Here is a 15,895-nt window from a genome sequence, read left to right as displayed (position 1 = left end):
AACTCACAGACCAGGGGGATCATGACCGGACCTGAAGTCAGATGTTTAACCGACTGAGCTACCTAGGTGCCCCTCCTGGGGTTATTTTGAATCACTTTTGCAGAAATTTAAAATTTTTAATCATTTTTGCAGAAAGTTTAAAGTTGGGCCTTTTCTCAGCTGCTGCTAAGGTGCTCTGTCCTTCCGAGGAAGCTAAGGCTGCTTTGGGGTGAGGCCCTCACTTCATTCAGCGACTAGCACTGTGCCAGCTCAGCACAGTGGCCTCTGTCCATGGCCTCTGTCTAGGAATTCACCTGCATCTGCTCAGCCCTCATCCAGCATGATGATGAGGTGACAGTCATGGAGGATAAGATCAATGCCCTCATTCAAGCAGCAGGTATAAATGTTGAACCTTTCTGACTAAGCTTGTTTGCAAAGGCCCTGGTCAATGTCAACATCGGGTGCCTCATTGCAATGTAAGGGCTGGTGGATCTGCCCCAGCAGGAGGACCTGCTTCTTCTACCACTGCTGCTCCAGCTGAGGAGAAGAAAGTAGAAGCAAAGAAAGAAGAATCTGAGGAGTCTGATGATGACATGGGCTTTGGTCTTTTTAGTTAAACCTCCTCTGTAACCTGTTCAATAAAAAGCTCTTAAAAAAAAAAGTTGGTCCCTAGGTTATAACTGACCCAAGGATTGTCTTTAGTATGTTCTTGACATGATGAGACCAGTTATCTGCTTTTAGAATTTTATAGAAGCTGGTGGCATGTATTTCTCCTGCCCTGGCTCCCTTTTCCTAGCGCTGGAAAAACATCATGCATAATTCACAAGAGTCTTTTGGGCTAAAACAAAAATTCTCTTCCTTTGTTCCAAAGTTGGTTAATGGATTTTTGTGGCTAAAATTTTTAAACCTACAAAATAGGATTCAGATTTGGAAGGGGCTCAAGGCAGAGTGAGCTTTTTATTTTTATTTCTGGTTATGTGCAGCTCAGGACTATAACACCATGGTGCTGGAATTCAGATTTTATGGAAAAATGATGGGTGCTTGACAAGATTCTATATTGAGGGGCACCTGGGTGGCTCAGTCGGTTAAGTGTCTGACTCTTGATTTCAGCTCAGTTCTTGATCTCAGGGGCATGAGTTCAAGTTCTGCATTGGGGTCTGTGTTGGGCATGAAGCCTACTTAAAATTTTTTCTAAAAAATGAAGAATCTATATTGTGGACGTTGACTAGCCTTTTTTTTAAGAAGGGATAACATGAGTGGGGTAGAGGGACTGAAGGAGAGAGAATCCTAAGCAGGCTCCACAATTAGCATAGAGCCCAATGTGGGGCTCAATCCCATGACCCTGGGATCATGACCCAAGTCAAAACCAAGAGTCAGACACTTAACCAACTGAGCCACCCACGTGCCTCTAGACTTATTTTTGCAATATATATGAATGCAGAATCATGTTGAACACCTGAAACTAATATGTGTCAAATATACCTTAATAAAAAAAGAATCTATATTGTATGAGATTACATGATATTTAGCACGCTTGTCTGTACCTACATCAATGCCAAGCCAGAACACAGAATGGAGATGTTACTTCTTACACCTACAATGGTACAATCAGCTCATGAGATTGACATATGTTGACTTTGCTAATGATTGCATGTTCAGATTTTTGGCTTCTCAGGACCCTTCAGGATAATATACCAGTTACATGTTTCTTGTACTCTTATTCTGGGACATATATCAATTTTTGGGCTTCTGTCCTCTAGCAACTCTATCCCATAATATGCAACCCCCAGAAATTTTTTCAAATGTGACTTTCAAATTGAATTGTTGTTATAGTTGGTCTAATAGTACTATCATGTAGATTTGCATCATATCTTAGAAATTTCCTCATTTTACACTAAATGGATTTTAGCATTTTCTGCTTTTTCATAATTGGGTTCTCCAAAAATGTTGCTGGGCAGAAATTTCATTCTGAGCTTCTGTGGAACAGAAGAGAAATTAAAGATTTACACAGTCATATGCTATAGAAGTCATCAGATTTTGCAAAAAGATTTTGAAACAAGACAGGAATGGAAGTGCAAATCTCAGTGGGTCTTAGTGTTTCATCACAAAGTTTTGTGGTAAAACCAAGATGAAACCACAAGTTTCACTGTTAGCCAGACCAGCACTGGAAGAATGATCGATTTCAAGGTTAGCCAAGGTCAGGCGGAAACTTGGCTTGTTTTATTCATATGTTCAAACCCCAGACCTACTGAATTTTGTATGATTTGGGGTTTCCAAAACAGAAAGCATTTTGGGGCCCAGTCCAAAGCTGAGGCCTACAGACTAAGGGTAAAGAAAGTTGTTCTGTCTTGGTTTGCACTTTAGCGCAATTACTAGCTAATTACTACCCAATTACTAGCTGAACCTTATTTACTTAAACTGTTCTTTGGAAGTTTAAAAAACCAAAGTATGTATTTTCTCCCTATCTTCTGTCTAATAAGAATACCAGGATTCTTCTCCCAGAGTCTCCAGATGTTTCTACAGGCCACAAGAAGATTTATTTCTTGAAAGATTTCATGGCTGCACTTACCAGCACTCATAGACTGCATTCTATTCTTCAGCTCAATATTTGGATAATTCTCTAGGGGTAAAAATAGCAAGGTTGCCTACTCTTAAAGAGTCTGGCCCAACCCAATAATTTGAAAAAAATCATGTACTTTCAGAATAAGAATTCAAAGAAAAGAACAGAAAAGAAAAGAAAAGAAAAAAAAAAAAAGTCAAGCTCAGAGCCTCAGACGTGTCCCCCATTACAGTGGGGAAAATGTGACACATGAAAGACAACCTGTGGCAGCCCAAGTTCTGATTAGGGCATCATCAGTGAGGAATATGAGGCTGGGAGTGACTCCAATTATGCCAGGACCAAATCTACTAGGAGGTGGCAAATCCATCAGGTCAATTGGACATGCTTTTGGCTTCACATTATGGAAAATCCTTCTACAAGGTTTCAGTCTTACAGGGTGTTATTTGTTGAGACTGGTTGGTGGTTCACTGATGCCATCAGGAACCTAGACTTTTTTCTTCTTTCCATTCCACATTCTTATTATGGTAACCTTAGGATCTTAAGATGGCTGCTGTGGTTCCAGACATCATTCATGTTTGTATTCCATTCAGGCAGAAGGAAAAAAGGAGCTAAGGCTTAGGGGCAAAGTGGTGAAAAGGCCCATTTTATGCAGAAAACAAGAACTTATCCAGAAGAACATATTTTCACATGTGCTGACTGGGTCATCCAGTCAACAATATCTACCTTAACTAACTGAAGACAGGTGGTCAACAATAAGAGGATACCCTGTAACTGCACAAAAGAGCAGATGTGAAATACTCTGGCTAAGGCAGAGCTCATCTACAAACCAGACCCATGGAGTAATTAGCTGTAGAGAGCCTTGCAGCTAAACTTTGGACGACTCTGAAAGAGAAGGTTCTTTGTGAAAGTTCATGGAGAAGTCCAGGGAAGGTAGTATCAGATGATCATAAAGGGATTGTGTAAACTACAATAACTGGACATGGGATGGTTAAAATGTAATGTTATGAGCTATTATTGACCATTAAAGTTTCCAGAATGATCAAACCAGCTAAACCCACATCTTTCAGGGTCTTAAGGAAGACTTGCTTCCTTCCTTCCTTCCCCCACCCGCTTCTCTTTCTTTCCATTTTTCTTTTTTTCTATTCATATTTTTAAGTTTTTAATCATGAAAAATCTCAGCATACAGAAAAAGAGAAAGAATAATACCTCACAACTCCCCCATTAAGTTTCAATAAATTATTTACATGTTTTGCCTTATCTTTCATTCTATATACAAAACCATTAAATACATGTTAATAGGTATATACACACATGTATATATATATATAAATTCCTATATACACATATACATATACACATACACATATCTATCTATCTATCTATCTATCTATCTATCTATCTAGATATCTATCTCTGAGCTATTTAAGTAGGTTGTAGACACTTTACCCCTAAATACTTTTTAAAAATTTATTATTATTATTATTTTTTAATGTTTATTTATTTTTGAGAGAGAGACAGAGCATGAGCAGGGGAGGGGCAGAGAGAAAGGGAGACACAGAATCTGAATCAGGCTCCAGGCTCCGAGGTGTCAGCACAGAGCCTGGTGCCAAGCTCGAACTCACGAACCGTGAGATCATGACCTGAGCTGAAATCAAGAGTCAGACACTTAACCAACTGAGCCACCCAGGCACCCCTGTACATCACTTTCTAAACCACCTTGTTTTAAGGATGAGGTTTTTAAGCTGTCTGAAGGACAAGCAAAATTGTTTTGTTTTCATTCTTCTTGAATTTTCCTTTGTTACATGTATTTTTCCCTGGTTACCTCACTGTGTCTGCTTTTGCTACTGTTGATTTTATCACACCTCCACTGTCACAGGCAGCATGTTTTCAGCCTGCTGGGCTAAAAGTGGTGGAAAAGGTTTCCTCACTGGCACTGACTCTCTCTGGTTTCTTTTTAGGGCCAATATACTCTTGTTTTAATTATTCTATTTCTCCTGACATTCAAAATCTCCTCTCTTTTTAATTAGCTTAAACCAACCTCAGGCCTTTATTGATGGGAGAGAGTTTTCAAAAGCAATATGCAGAGGGTTTGCTTGCCAGAAAGGTTAGCCAGCAAGCACCTACCTCTTGTACAAGGCCATATGTTCTCTAAGGAATAGGAGTTCATTAACAGACTTTGTTGTCTGAGAGTTTCTTTTTTATTCTTTCCTCTCTTTCAGACTTAGAAGGATGTCTAAAGTGTTTATTATTAGCCTAAACTGAGAGCAAGTGAATGTTCTTATCATTCAAAAACAAATACACCTGTCTGGCAACAGGAACTCTGCCTGGCTTTATGAACCAGGAAAATCAACACTGTATTCTGAGCTCAGCCAGTAAATCTAAGGGGCCTGTAAAGTCATGTTGGAGAAGGGGTTCTTTGTGGAAGGATCTAAACTTCCACAAGCTCAAGAATTCTCACTGGAAGACCAGACTTGCTAGTCATTTGTCTGCACAGACTCTGTATCCTACTTATGTGTCCTATACTACTAAATATAAAATAAAAGAACTCTGAAGGTTGGGAACACACTGAAAAATTGGTAGGGAAGAAATCTAAGGGATAAAGAACCAATATCCTGTGACTGCTGTCAGATTGGCACTTCTTCCTGATATCTCCTAAGGGCCCCCTTCACTACTTTCCTTTTTGCTAAAAATGAAGCTAGTTTAGTTCCAAAAGTTAGCCATTGTCCTGATTTCCCTCTCCTAGAATTAAAAATGAAATTTAAAAGCAACTTTACTTTTCAAAAGGAAAAGGGTGTCTTGACACTGCCCAAATGCACAAAGCTAAAACACCCAATATTCATTTAGTTATTTGACTACTCTTTGAGTAACTGTGGATTTTAAGGACAAATAAAGGTGCAGTATATGAGAACTTGCTCTCCAGAAACTTATGATCTAATGGGGATATAAGATGCATCACACCCACACCAGATCCACACTCTCTAATCCTTAGCATCAAGGATGTTTTCATATTGGAGACAGTTTCAGTGTCCTGCTGGCCCTGACCCTTTCCCTCTGTAATTTTAAGCCTTCTTAGATTGGACTCAATGGAATTAAAACAAAACGAAACAGCTTTAGAGTCACCTGAACAGGTGCAGGTAGTGCTGTCTCCTTTTACCTTAGCTGTTTGGATATAATTAGATGGTTTATCTCTGAGGGGAGAGATTTCTACATCAAATGTAGGAGTTTGAGTGAGTTGTAAAGGATAATATTTTTGACGAAATAAAAATGTTCAGGATCTGTTTCAAGAAATGATCCCAAATTAGGGAGCAATTGAACACATAGCTATTACTACTAATGAATGTGTTCAACCAAATTTAGAAGTCGTATTTGTCATACTTTCAAACCCAAGATAGCCTGTGAGACAATGTATGTTTTGAAATGAGCAGAATGGTGTTCAAATTCTGCTCCACCATTTTCTATCTGTATAGCTTTAGACAAATAACTTAAAAGTCTAAGCCTCTACTTTTACCTCTGCAAAATGGTTATTACCAACATTCACTCTTCACAACGGTGTGAAGATTGAGACAATATGTGCAAAAGCTTTTAACTCGGTGCCTGCCCCCCGTCCCCACCCCGCCAGTGCTAATTCTGTCCTTGTCTTTTCCTACACTTCTCTTTGGAGGATTATGCCTGTATTTTATTTTAGTTCATCCTTTTTTATTTTTTTTTCCTGTTCTTGGCTTTTCTCATTGTTTTTGTTCTTATTTTTTCTGGCTGATCTTGTCTTTTTGGTTTCCCTCTCTCTCCTCTCTGTGGATGTTTGTTTTGCCTGTGTTTATTTTTCCATCGTGAACTTTCCTTGAGTTCCTTTCTCATTTGCCTTTTTGCAGGCGTCTTTTGTTTTACCTGGGGCTCTAGCCCTTTGCACATTGATGTCAACACTGACTGCTGATTTTGGACTTTGCTGAGGAAAGGGGGGTGGAAGGTGTGGGAAAACCGCTCTTATGGGGCCTAGAGAAAGGATATTGGGATGTTGAAGCAGTTAGTTACTTGGCTATACATATTTTGCAGACATACACTTCAGTTCCTGGCCAGAAGTCTGACGCTTTTTCCCGCAGATCTTCAGAATTTTTGAATCTGCCCTGATTTCACTCCCTTTCTCTTTCCTCCCTGTTTCTCTACCCAGTTGCAGAGCTCAGCTTTCCCCTCCCCAACTTCCTGCTGTCTTGCTTTCTCTGAAACATGTTTTACCTATTACTGCTCCTCTCCAACATTTCACTTATGTGGAACACTCACTTGGAAGGGGAGTTGTTTTTGGAGAGGAGGAGGTCATTATTGATGATAGCAATAAGAGTAAGAGTTGCATATGAGGCACCAATGCTCATACAAGGCCAAAAACAAGACAGCAGGAACTCATGACCCTGTTCCATTGGGCACAGATTCTAATAGAATCCAGAGAGTCCAAAGGATAGAAACAAGCTAAGGGAGTGGTGGGTGGTGACAGGAAGGAGAAGCCAGAGAATATTTCTTGCATCTTAATTTCCACATTTATTCATCACCTATGCTGGGCCAACCAGTGTGCTAGGCTCTGGGTATCATTTGATGAACAATATACAGAAAAGTTTTGTCTTTAGTAGTGTTTGATAGTTCTAGTTGTGTTCTAAAGAGTTAGACTCTCCCCAAAATTCCTATCTAGTATTTTAAATTTGGACATAATTTTCTACCTTGAGAAACACCATGGAAGGGAGCCTGTGGCTCCAGTGGCAGCAATAGATCTGGCAGTGCTTGGGGGCAATGGTTGGTGGCACACCACGATTACCCATTACATGTCCTTAAATATTTTTATTATGGAGTTTTAAGCAAATGTGGAGAGAATAGCAGAATGAATGTTTATGACCTACCACTCAGCTTTAATAATTATCAACATTTTTTGGATCTTGTTATAATTCTTCCCTCCTCTACTATTTTCCTGAAATAGTTTCATGCAAATTCCAGACATCATGTCATTTCACCTTTATCTTAGTCTGCATCTCAAGCAGGCAAGACTTTTTTTTTTACATAGCCATGATGCTATTATCACATGTAACAAAACCAATAATAATGACATAATTTCCTCTACTATTCATTCCACATGCAAAATTTTCCCCAGTTATCTCAAAGATGCTTTTTTATGGTTGGTTTGTGTGCATGAAGATCAAAGCAAAGCCCACACATTACATTTAGTCATTCTGCCTTTTAAATCTCTTACTCTATAATAGGCTCCCTCCATTTCCCCCCATATCATTGCTTTTTGTAGAAATTTGATGTAATGGATGCTGTGGTGTGCTGCCTAGATCCCTTCCTCATGACCAGAGCACTCATCCCTGTAACTTCCAGACCCACAGCATGTATCTAATGACTACAGTATGGAGGTTCTTCAAACAATTAAAAATAGAACTACCCTATGATCTAGCAACTGCACTACTAAGAATTTATCCAAAGGATACAAAAATACTGATTCCAAGGGGCACATGCACCCCAATGTTTATAGCAGCACTATCAATAATAGCCAAATTATGGAAAGGGCCCAAATGTCCACTGACTGATGAATGGATAAAGAACATGTGGTATATATGTGTACACACACACACACACACACACACACACACACACACACACACTGGAATACTATTCAGCAATGAAAAAGAATGAAATCTTGACATTTGCAACAACATGGATGGAACTAGAGTGTATTATGCTAAATGAAATGAGTCAATGAGAGAAAGACAAATACCATATGATTTCACTCATATGTAGAATTTAAGAAACAAAACAGATGAACAGAGGGAAAGGGAAGCAAAAATAAGACAAATACAGAGAGGGAGGCAAACCATAAGAGACTCTTAAATACAGAGAACAAACAGGGTTGCTGGAGGGGAAGTGGGTAGGGGGATAGGTTGAATGGGTGATGGGCATTAAGGAGGTCACTTGTTGGGATGAGCGCTGGGTGTCATGAAAGAAATGAATCACTGAGTTCTACTCCTGAAGCCAAGACTACACTGTATGTAAATGAACTTGAATTTAAATAAATGAATAAATAAAAATTGTTTAGAGAGTAGAAAGGCCTGACTCTCTTGCTTCAGTTTAGGGCAACTCTGAAGGACTATCTCAACTCCAGAGCTTCCTGTGGGACTAAGACCTCAGTTGTGACTATATCACAGATCAATTTCTTCCTCTGCCTGAACTTTTTCCCCTCACTCCCTTCAGGTATGTTCCTGAGGCTACTCCCAGTAAAATGCCTTGCACGAATCACCATGTCAGAGTCTATTTCCTAGGAAACCTAACCTAGACAGTTGATACTATGAACACTCTAATCAAGCAGAGTGTAAAATGGGATTTTAGAACTGGATCACCTGCCTATCAGCTGGCAATACAAACACCATTACTGGTGGTAGATGAATACTGATAACATTCATATGGTGTAGAGTCATAATTTGTAAACAAGAATTTCATACTCCACTCTTTAATCATCAACACCCTTTCCCCTTCCTGCCCTCTAACTTCTCAAGGTATAATTATTGGCATGGCCTCAATCTCTCTTTTTATTGAAAAAATTTTTTTTCTTTTAGTAAGCTCTTTATTTTGAGATAAATTTAGATTTATATACAATTATAGGAAATAATTCTGAGAGGTCCCATATACCTTTTACCCAGTTTCTTTCGATGGTAGCATCCTGCAAAACTATAGTACCAGAATGCAATCAAGGTACAGAACATTTCCATTACCAACAGGATTTATCATGCTTTCCTTTAAAAACCACACTCTCTTTCCTTCAGTGCTCCCCTGCCTGGCAACCACCAATCTGTTCTTCATCTCTATAATTTTTCATTTCAAGAATGTTGCATGAACGGAACCATACAGTATGTAAACTTCTGAGATTACTTTTTTTTCACTTAGCAAAATTCTCTGGAGAGTCATTCAGGTTGTTCTATCAATAATTTATTCTTTTTTTAATAGTTTGTTCTTTTTAAAATTGCTAAATAATATTCCATACTATGGATTTACAACCATTTGTTTAACCATTCATCCATTGAAGGATATCTACATTATTTCTGGGTTTTGGCTATTATGAATACAGCTGCTATCAACTTTTGTATATAGGTTTTGTGTTAGCATAAGTTTTTATTTCTCTGCAATAAATGCTCAGGAGTGTAATTGCTGGGTAGTATGATAGTTTTATGTTTAGTTTTTAGAATAAACTGCCGAACTGCTTTCTAGAGTGGCTATACCATTTTACATTCTTACCAGCAATGAATGCATGGATGATCCAGTTTTTCCACATTTTTGCCAGCTCTTGTGGTTGTCACCTTTTGTTTCTTTTTTCTTTTACTTTTCCAGCTTTTTTGAGTTATAATTAACAACTTAAAATGTATATATTTAAGGTGTACAACACGATGATTTAATATATATATCCATTGAGAAATAATTATGCCAAGAAAGTTAATTCACGCATCTGTCACCTCACATAGTTATTATTTGTGTGTGTGGTGAGAACACTTAAGATTTACTTTCTTAGCAGATTTCAAGTATACAGTACAGTATTATTTTTTTTAAATACGCTTTTTCACTTTTTAAATGCTTATTTATTTTTGAGAGAGAGAGCGTGCGAGTGAGCACGATTGGGGGAGGGGCAGAGAGAGAGGGAGACACAGAATCCAAAACAGGCTTCAGGCTCTGAGCTGTCAGCACAGACAGAGCCTGATGTGGGGCTCGAGCTCACAAACCATGAGATCATGACCTGAGCTGAAGTTGGAAGCTTACCCAACTGAGACACCCAGTGCCCCTACAGTACAGTGCTATTAGCTATAACCCTCATTCTGTACAGTAGATCTCACTTCATCTTATAACTGAAAGTTTGTACCCTTTGACCAACATCACCTCATTTCTCCCCACCCCCAGCCCCTGGCAACCACCTTCCTACTTTCTGGTTCCAAGAGATAGAGTTTTTTTTTGTATTCCCATATATAAGTGAGAACCTACGGTATTTGTATTTTTGTGTCTGGCTTATTTTACTTAGCTAATTGTCCTACAGTTTCATTCATGTTGATGCAAATGGCAGGATTGTTTTCTTTGTTGTGGCTGAATAATATTCCTGTGTGTGTGTGTGTGTGTGTGTGTGTGTGTGTGTGTGTGTAAAACATTTTCATTATCCATTCATCTGTTGATAGACTGTTAGGTTTTTTCCTATGTCTTGAATATTGTGAATAATGCTATGATAAACATGGGGATACAGATATCTCTTCGAGATACTGATTTCATTTCCTTTGGGTATATACCCAAAAGTAGAATTACTGAAACATTATGAAAATTTTTAATTTTTAAAGAAACCTCCATACTGTTTTCCAGAGTGACTGCACCAATTTACATTCCCACCAACAGTATACAAAGATTCCCTTTTCTCCACATTCTTACCAACACTTTTTATCCTTTCATAAGAGCCATCCTAACAGGCATAAATATCTCATTGTGGTTTTGATTTGCACTTCCCTGATGATTAGTGATGTTGGACACTAATCTCATGTACCTTTTATTGAAATTTGATGTCAGTTTGCTAAGTTGATAAATTATTCAGGTATGTTAAATGAAAGGAAAGGGGGAAGGTCTACGGTCCTCCTTTTAGTATCCCACTTCCTCTGTATGGTAATGCATATCTGACATCTGAAGATAATGCTTTAATCTTTATTGTTCCATAAAAAGAATGACTGTAGGGATGGGAATTCATAGCGGGAAGGGAAACACCTTGGCAAGCTAGGGTGGCAGCTTTTTGGTAGGGATGGTGTTGAATGTAGTAACTATCAATTAACTCAGTGGGCTGCAGCTTACTAAATTTACACACAGGCCTGGCTGAAAGGCTTACGTTCAAAAGCATTAAAAAAGTGTTCACCTAAAATAAAAGACATTATTTGTCGATGACATCTGATCTTTCTCACACACTGGATCACAGTCAATGTTGTAAGGTTCTTTTGATTGCCAGTAACAGAAAATAACTGGGAGTAGCTTAGCCAAAAAAGGAAAGGGGAAAAAAACACAGAGATAGACTATGAAATCCAAAAAGAAGTTGATCATTAAATAAGGTTATATGGAAAGGAAGTGACCAGAAGTTAGAAATCTGTCAGAACCCACGCCACTATTCTCACTTGCAGTGTCTCTCTGCTTACCATTCTCAAGAGCGATTGTGATTGGCTATGTCCGGTCAGGTGTCCATTCCTCATTCAACCATGTATGGTCAAGGGGACAGGCCATTTACTACAAATTTGTGGGGAGGGCCAGTTCTCACCAAAGGGGACTTGAGTTATGGCCTGGAAAGATAGCCCCCAAATCAGGCAACATCTAATAAGTATGAGAAATAGATAAAAGATGTGTGTATGTGATTTTACACATGTACATGCAAATATACAAATACATATATTTATATGTATGATTTAAACATAAAATTCATATTAAACAGTGAACACTAACATTAAAAAGAATCTGTAGATCAAATATTAAAATGATAAGATATGGAAGCTTCATGAAGGCAGGGACCTTGCTATTATATTTACTTCTTTATGCCCAAGCCTGGAAATATATCTGGCTCATGCTAGGTATTTGGTAAACATTTGTTGAATTTATCAATCTTCATTAATAATGATAAAAATAAAATGATACTTAGTATCATTAAAATTGGGACAGTGAGGGGGCTCCTGGGTGGCTCAGTCAGTTAAGCATCCAACTTTGGCTCAGGTCATGATCTCATAGTTTGTGGGTTCGAGCCCTGCATCGGGTTCTGTGCTGATAGCTCAAAGCCTGGAGCCTACTTCAGATTCTGTGTCTCCCTCTCTCTCTGCCCCTCCCCTGCTTGCATTCTGTCTCTCTCAAAAAATAAATAAAACATTAAAGAAAATTAAAAGTGAGACAGTGAGCCCTGTGAGTTTCTTAATAAGATGCAATTTGAAGCACACAGCTCTACCTATAAAACATTCTTGCTAAAAACTTGAACCTTGGTCTAAGCAAGGCTTTAGAACTAATTTACAGTTTATAAGAAGAGGGGAGAGAGGAACAGGTTAAATGGTATCACAGGGAATAAGATAAATCCAGAATATGGGACATTATACAGGACAATTGACCTGGTTTCTGTAATAAGCCAATGACACAGGGGAGAAAAAGGGAGATATTTGAGACATAATAAGTAAATATAATATGTGGACCTTGTTTAGATCATGATTCAAACACAGTAAATGAATGATAAAAAGAGATTTTTGAGACAATTGTGGAAATGTGATCATAGACTGGATATTAAATGATACCAAAAAACTATTGTTAATTTTGTTAATTATAAGAATAGCCTTATGGTTACATAAGAAAGTGTCCATATTTTTTTAGATAACTAAAAAATGGGTAGAATGATATGTCATCTTAGATTTTATTAAAAATGCTTCATCAAAGAAAAGCAAAAAGGAATAGATGATATAATGGCAAATGTTTACAATTCTTGAGTGTGGGGGATATGCATACGGAGGGTTATTGTCTATTTTGTTTTCAATGCATTTGAAATTTTACATTAGAAAAGAAACTGAATAGAGCATACTTTCAGCTTTTTCTAAAAATATTGGGTATGTTTGAGTTTTGTCATTAGAATGTCTAAATTTACATAGAGAAACACTTCTTGTTGGACAAGATGAAATGGCAGAAAGTACACTAGCTTAGAAGTCAGACAAGTCAGTGGTTTGATTATTATCTGCACTGCAAGCTCCTGAGGAAGGAGAAACATGGCTGAGCACAGATGGCAAGAGCATAGATAAGGCTGGTTTATAACATGTATGTGCATGTTTTTTGGGGTGGGGATGGTGTTGGGGTGCTTGAGGCTGGCTGTGTCAAGTTTAGAGCAAGCATATACTTTCTCTGTTTGCCTTTTTGTCTTGTTTTTGCCGTAATTATGTCATCAGTCACAATGACTGCCTTGTCAACAAATTATCTCAAAGAAAATTGTTGGAAAGTTGTCACTCTTGGAGATTATGCCCTGGAAGCAAGTCTACTTCCCTTCCTCTCTCCCTAGTAAGACAGAGTGCAGTCTGAATAGAAGCTGGTGAGGTAGGTAGAGATGAGATCATGCAGAGCATTGTAGATGGCTCTAAGGAGTTTGGTCCTGATCCCAAGAGCAACAGGGAGACATCTGAAGATTTTTAAACAGGATATGCATTGTGACATGATTGGTTTTGTATTCTGAAATGATGCCTCTGGCTAAAGTATGAAGAACAGATTGGTAGGGGCCAGAGTAGATGTATAAAAAACAGAGTGGGTGCTTGGAGGCCAGGGCTGTTGTCCATGTGAGAGTGGGTTGGGGGGGTAGTGGTGTTGGAGATGAAGGGGAGCAGATGTTTTGAGGGACACTGAAGAGGTAAAATGGGCAGGACTTGGTGATATATCGAAATAGTAGAGTAAGAAGATGCTGTCACTCTTGATAGGTTTCTGAGTGGTAGAACTGGATGGATGGTGGACTGATTCACTTGGGGATTTCTGGAAGCAGACCAAATTTTGAGGAGTGAAGGAAATAATGATTTTGCTTTTGGGCACATTGAGTTTGAATTTAAGGTGCCTTTGAGACATATAAGAAGTGATGTCAAGAATGTAGTTCAATACGACAGGGATGCCCACTCTCACCGCTGTTGTTTACAATAGTGCTGGAAGTTCTAGCATCAGCAATCAGACAGCAAAAGGAAATCAAAGGCATAAAAATTGGCAAAGATGAAGTCAAGCTTTCGCTTTTTGCAGATGACATGATATTATATATGGAAAATCTGATAGACTCCACCAAAAGTCTGCTAGAACTGATACATGAATTCAGCAAAGTTGCAGGATACAAAATCAATGTACAGAAATCAGCTGCATTCTTATACACTAACAATGAAGCAACAGAAAGACAAATAAAGAAACTGATCCCATTCACAATTGCACCAAGAAGCATAAAATACCTAGGAATAAATCTAACCAAAGATGTAAAAGATCTGTATGCTGAAAACTATAGAAAGCTTATGAAGGTAATTGAAGAAGATTTAAAGAAATGGAAAGACATTCCCTGCTCATGGATTGGAAGAATAAATATTGTCAAAATGTCAATACTACCCAAAGCTATCTACACATTCAATGCAATCCCAATCAAAATTGCACCAGCATTCTTCTCAAAACTAGAACAAGCAATCCTAAAATTCATATGGAACCACAAAAGGCCCCGAATAGCCAAAGTAATTTTGAAGAAGAAGACCAAAGCAGGAGGCATCACAATCCCAGACTTTAGCCTCTACTACAAAGCTGTCATCATCAAGACAGCATGGTACTGGCACAAAAACAGACACATAGACCAATGGAATAGAATAGAATCCCCAGAACTAGACCCACAAACGTATGGCCAACTCATCTTTGACAAAGCAGGAAAGAACATCCAATGGAAAAAAGACAGTCTCTTTAACAAATGGTGCTGGGAGAACTGGACAGCAACATGCAGAAGGTTGAAACTAGACCACTTTCTCACACCATTTACAAAAATAAACTCAAAATGGATAAAGGACCTGAATGTGAGACAGGAAACCATCAAAACCTTAGAGGAGAAAGCAGGAAAAGACCTCTCTGACCTCAGCCGTAGCAATCTCTTACTCGACACATCCCCAAAGGCAAGGGAATTAAAAGCAAAAGTGAACTACTGGGACCTTATGAAGATAAAAAGCTTCTGCACAGCAAAGGAAACAACCAACAAAACTAAAAGGCAACCAACGGAATGGGAAAAGATATTTGCAAATGACATATCGGACAAAGGGCTAGTATCCAAAATCTATAAAGAGCTCACCAAACTCCACACCCGAAAAACAAATAACCCAGTGAAGAAATGGGCAGAAAACATGAATAGACACTTCTCTAAAGAAGACATCCGGATGGCCAACAGGCACATGAAAAGATGTTCAACGTCGCTCCTTATCAGGGAAATACAAATCAAAACCACACTCAGGTATCACCTCACGCCAGTGAGAGTGGCCAAAATGAACAAATCGGGAGACTATAGATGCTGGAGAGGATGTGGAGAAACGGGAACCCTCTTGCACTGTTGGTGGGAATGCAAATTGGTGCAGCCGCTCTGGAAAGCAGTGTGGAGGTTCCTCAGAAAATTAAAAATAGACCTACCCTATGACCCAGCAATAGCACTGCTAGGAATTTATCCAAGGGATACAGGAGTACTGATGCATAGGGGCACTTGTACCCCAATGTTTATAGCAGCACTCTCAACAATAGCCAAATTATGGAAAGAGCCTAAATGTCCATCAATTGATGAATGGATAAAGAAATTGTGGTTTATATACACAATGGAAT

The 15,895-nt window shown here is 38.6% G+C and overlaps 1 pseudogene; it reads left to right on the top strand.

Annotated features, from left to right (window-relative positions):
* Positions 1 to 270: 270 nt before the first annotated feature.
* On the top strand, positions 271 to 610 carry LOC132668489 (large ribosomal subunit protein P1 pseudogene; annotated as a pseudogene).
* Positions 611 to 15,895: the final 15,285 nt, after the last annotated feature.

The sequence above is a fragment of the Panthera onca genome, chromosome B3 (assembly GCF_046562875.1).
Source record: "Panthera onca isolate mPanOnc1 chromosome B3, mPanOnc1 haplotype 2, whole genome shotgun sequence".
Taxonomy (NCBI): Eukaryota; Metazoa; Chordata; class Mammalia; order Carnivora; family Felidae; genus Panthera; species Panthera onca.
The sequence above is the reverse complement of the archived record's forward strand: the minus strand, read 5'-3'. Positions and strand labels throughout refer to the sequence as shown.